The sequence below is a fragment of the Triticum dicoccoides genome, chromosome 6B (genome assembly GCF_002162155.2).
Source record: "Triticum dicoccoides isolate Atlit2015 ecotype Zavitan chromosome 6B, WEW_v2.0, whole genome shotgun sequence".
In the NCBI taxonomy this organism is placed as follows: domain Eukaryota; kingdom Viridiplantae; phylum Streptophyta; class Magnoliopsida; order Poales; family Poaceae; genus Triticum; species Triticum dicoccoides.
The window spans coordinates 1,123,811-1,129,291 of record NC_041391.1 but is presented as its reverse complement, the minus strand read 5'-3'; the positions used below and the strand labels follow the sequence as shown (position 1 = coordinate 1,129,291).

Below are 5,481 nucleotides of genomic sequence, written 5' to 3'. Positions count from 1 at the left end.
AAACTTGAGTATGCACTTACAAATATAACGGAAATATTTGAAGGTATCTAAAACCTAGAATAATCATAGGGTATATATGTACCCAAGTACAAGTGTTCGAGTATTTAGACTATTTTGAACAAAATTATAGTTGAATTGTTTGAGAAAAGAAGTCTTTTATGAGGGAATCAATATCATCCATTTTTGGAAACCAGTCAACAATCAATGCCGTGAAGCTTATTAGTGCATGAAAATAGCAAATGGAAAGAAAATTATTTGGAAGGTTCTAGTTATTATTTATATTTATTAGTAGAAAATGCATTAGCTTCGGGTTCGACTATGTGCCTGCGCACCTATGATATTTTTTTTTAGCATCAGTACAGACACAAGCGCTCATATACACGCGCATACACTCATCACTATGAACGCACACACGCACACCCTACCCCTATGAGCACCTCCGAAAGACTGAGCCGGCATATCATCTTGAGATTTACAAAGTCACCGTAGGCGCCTCGTCGTCGACGGGAACGTCTCCTCCCACTGAAAGCGCATCGCCGGAAATCTTGAAATAAATCCAGGAATAATGCGAGCACCAGAATTTGAACCCTAGTGGGTTGGGGATACCACTGTCCACCTAACCAACTCAACAACAGGTTGATTCGCCGCACCTATGATTTTTACTGAGTAGATGCCGGTTAACAGATGAGCGGGCTTATTATATCTAACTACTGTAGATATGCTTCCACCGATGGATTCGCTGTGCTTAGCGGCGATGGGGCTATTGCCGTTGCTAGCCTTCGTCGTCCTTGTGTCCATCACCAAGCCCAAGAGCAAGGTCATGTGCGGTGGTGCCACGCAGCTCCCTCCGGGCCCTGCATTCTCGTGGCCCCTGGTGGGCAACCTGCCGGAGATGATGCTCAACAGGCCGGCGTTCCGCTGGATACACTTGATGATGCAGGAAATGGGCACCGACATCGCCTGCATCCGCCTCGGCCGCATATTTGTCATCCCCATCACCTGCCTGAAGATCGCCCGCGAGGTACTCAAGAATCAGGACGCCAACTTCGCCTCCCGCCCGCTCACCTTTGCCTCATCGGCATTTAGCGGCGGGTACAAGAACGCCGTGCTGTCCCCATTCGGCGATCAGTGGAAGAAGATGCGCCGCGTACTCACCTCCGAAATCATCTGCCCCTCCCTGCACCCGTGGCTCCACAACCAGCGTGCCCAAGAGGCCGACAACCTCACAAGCTACGTCTACACGCTCGCCACCGCGCCGTCCTCTGCCGTTAACGTGAGACACGTTGCAAGGCATTACTGTGGTAACGTCATCCTGCGGCTCGTCTTCAGCCGGCGGTACTTCGGCGAGCCTCGGCCAGATGGCGGCCCGGGCACGATGGAGGTGGAGCACATGGACGCTGTGTTCACCTCGCTAGGTCTCCTCTATGCGTTCTGCATCTCCGACTACCTACCATGGCTGCGCGGCATCGGCCTCGACCTGGACGGACACGAGAAGATTGTGATGGAGGCCAATGTGACGGTGAACCGGCTGCACGACACGGTCATTGATGAGAGGTGGCGGCAATGGAAGTCCGGCCAGAGGGAGGAGGTCGAGGACTTTCTTGATGTGCTCATCACGCTCAAGGACGCAGAGGGGAACCCTCTTCTCACCATCGAGGAGGTGAAAGCACAGTCGCAGGTATGTACATAACCACTTTGGTACACACGTAAAGCATGCATTGCATGCAAGTCCAAGCGCACGCCACCCAAATCCATGGGCCAAAAAGAGAAGAAAAACCGTTGTCAACATCAAACATGTCTATGAAGGTCCAAGATGCAAAAAATTATACATAAATTCATTAATCTGTCACTTGGGTTGATGGCGCAGGACATAATATTTGCCGCCGTTGACAACCCGTCAAACGCAGTGGAGTGGGCACTGGCGGAGATGTCCAACATTCCCGAGGTGATGCGGAAGGCGGTGGAGGAAATCGACCAGGTGGTGGGCCGAGAGCGGCTTGTCCAGGAGTCAGACATCCCGCACCTCCCCTATCTCAAGGCGTGCATTCGTGAGGCATTCCGGCTGCACCCCGTCGCGCCCTTCAATGTACCACACGTCGCGCTTGCTGACAGCAACGTTGCCGGTTACCGTGTGCCCAAGGGCAGCCATGTCATCCTCAGCCGTATGGGACTCGGACGGAACCCAGCTGTCTGGGACGAGCCGCTACGCTTCAAGCCATAGCGCCATATTAATACAACAGCCGACAATGATGTGACTCTCACGGAGAATGAGTTGCGGTTCATCTCCTTCAGCACTGGCCGCCGTGGGTGTGTGGCGGCGTCACTTGGCACGGCCATGTGTGTAATGCTCTTCGGACGGCTACTGCAGGGATTCACGTGGACCAAGCCAACGGGTGTAGCAGCTGTCGATCTCAGCGAGTCGGAGCACGATTTATTCATAGCCAAACCGCTTGTGCTATACGCCGAACCACGCCTGATGGGACATCTCTACGCCGCTGGCCATTGTTGAACAAGTTAATATGTTGCTGCCAATAACGAGCTATATCTACGTGGCTATTCCGTTACACAATTTTTAATTTTTGTTATCCTTTCTGCTTAGTCGATTTCTATCTGTGTGTGAGTTGTACCACGAATTTATGCATGTATTTTGGGGGTCTTTCTCGTTCCTGCAAGATAGGGGCAGTTGCTCTCCTACTCAAAAAGGCATATTATATATTTATATATATTTGGGATATGGGCACCATATTGTATACCTAAATTCTTGAATAATAAAGAGGATAGTGTTACCCTGCATATGGTATACATATATTCTTCAATAATAAAGAAGATAGTGTCAACACCATTCTTTCGTAGCTGACTCGCACAGTCCTTCGCCGGTCCTGCCGTCGCCACAAGCATGGCTAAGTCTAGAAACGAGAAGAGCGCCCGCTCCCGCACCCTGACCGGTCCGCCGCCGGGACAGTCAAGAAGTGAAAGATGCGCTTGACCCTCACAGGCAAGTATATATAGGAGTACAAACTTGGAGGGCAAACTTGGAGGGAAAGAAGCCTCTCCTAGAGATAAGGTAGGGGACAGATTACAAATCCTAAACTACCAAATACATGTAAACCAAATATATCTCTGAACTCCGCAGAGGTCGTCAGATACACCCTAATCATGTTGTGCACTCGTCAGATAGATGAAACGAAAAATTATGTGCACCTTCGATCTACATGATTAGCACCCAAGGCATGAAAAATGGAATGTAAAATATGGTGCTCGCTCCCCAAAGCTTACTTCTATAGGTTTGTATCTTTGACTACCTTATTTATTAGTTCTTATAATTTTAATGCTAACTAGCTGGGTGATCCGTGCATTTGCGCGTCTAGACTTGCAATATGACCTAATATATTCGTTGTGAATTGTCATTGATCTTAATTCGATAGTTTATTAATATCCATTTGTATTGGAAATAAAAAGAAGGGACTGTAGATAACATATGCATCTTAAAACATAGATTGCAGTTTACAAAAATATTTCCATTAAGTGCATCAAGTTATTGATAAACATTACCATGTATTAGCATATGCATCATCTGTTACACTAAACCATAAATCTATCTATATATCTACACTAATTTTCTTCTTTCTCATTTCACTCCTAGTTCCTTTTATGTATCTAAATTTTGTTCTTTTCCTCGCGAATCATCATTAATCACATTGCGGTCATGATATTCGATTAATGTAATATTATGCCTCCATGCTTCAAGCCGTACTCATTTTAGTCAAATGTGTCAGGTTCTTGCCCATCCAACACAATGTTATTATACCATAATAAATATATGTCTTTTCATACTTGACATGTTATTCCTACTTCCAATGTTTAGTTTTCTTATCAGGTGATTAAGGAGTCTTCCTATTTGAAAATTAGGCTACTTAATTCATATGGCGTTTTTGGTATGTGTGTGGATGCACCATTAGGTGGTTAAAGAATTTTTATTAATAATATTTATTATTTATGGACTTGATATGGAATGAACTAATGTGTGAAAACCAAAACGCTGGGCCAAATATATGTACAAAATAGGGTTGTATTCTTTATTAAAATTTTCTTTTGATATATTTTTATTGAACATAGTACAAAAGCGGACGCTCATATATATACACATACACTTATTCCTAAGAACACACACGCACAATCTACTTCGAGGAGCACCTACTGAGCCGACATATCATCTTGCGATTGTTGAAATCACCAAAGGAGCCTCGTAGTCGATGGAAACGTCTCCTCCCACTGAACGCGCCTTGCTGAAAATCCTGAAATAAATCCAAAAATAAATGCGAGCAACAGGAGTAGAACTCTGATGAGCTGCGGTTTGTACCTACTCTTGTTTACAAAACATAATTTCCTAGAAGAATATATATTAATTGTATGTTTAATAGCTTTCTATTTCAAATGTTTTTAGACGAAAAAATATAAAAGAGCACACATTGAAAATGTGGTCCTGCAGTGCGTCATGCTCGCAGCCGTTGATTCTGCTGCAGGACAATAGTTGAATTTCGTGTAGAAACCCAAGTATTAATTTATTTTCTAGCACTATTTGTGGACTTTTACGGAGTTCAGATAAAAATGAATATATTTATTTTCTTTATCAATTATTTTGCTAAGATAACCAAGTTGTAACATTTATTTTCTCCTCCTTGGGCCGGACGGCCGGAGCCTATTTTTTATTATATTATAATGATGACGATCGATTTGCTCTGCTGAAATCTGCTATATGCATTGTTTTTTCATACCTTTTCTTGGATCATTAGCGTGGCATGCTATGTCCCGATCACGCACGTCCTGTAGGAGCTTAATTGATTGGCTGGCCTTCGTCCTATACAAACACGAACATGTATATTTTGGCTTACATGTTTTTTAGAAAACTCCTATAGATTGTAGCAGTTTTTTGGCTAGGTTCCGTGCTTGTATATTTTCCCTTGTACATTACACTTTCCGAAAATTCGAGTACCTTTTTTATTCTAGGGACTGTCTATTCTACATCCGGATGAAATCTAATTCGCTTTCATAAAAGTGTCCCTGTCCCGTGCCCCATGTCCCCTGTTCTTTCTGTCCCTCACTTATAAAACAGGACCACACTGCAAACTTTAAACGGGTCGACACCCCAAGCTTTTCAAACCAGCACACACTAGTGCAAAACCGGGCAATAGCACCGGTTCATAAGGCCCTTTAGTGCCGGTTCGATAATCGGCACTAAAGTGTGGGCACTAAAGGCCCCCCCCTTTGGTACCGGTTCAGCACGAACCGGTGCTAAAGGGCAACCACGTGGCACGAGCCAGCTCCGGGGGCAGGGAGCCCTTTAGTACCGGTTGGTTTGGATTTATGATTTTTCTTTCATTTAATTTTGTGTTTTCCATTTAATTCTTTTTCGTTTGTTGGTATTTTACGATGCTACATATCGTACACGTTATGCATATATATAAATAGATTTTCTAGTAG

At 44.6% G+C, this 5,481-nt stretch overlaps 1 pseudogene; it reads left to right on the top strand.

Moving 5' to 3' along the window:
* The first annotated feature begins 711 nt into the window (after positions 1-711).
* LOC119323774 lies at positions 712-2,509 on the top strand (annotated as a pseudogene).
* Positions 2,510-5,481: the final 2,972 nt, after the last annotated feature.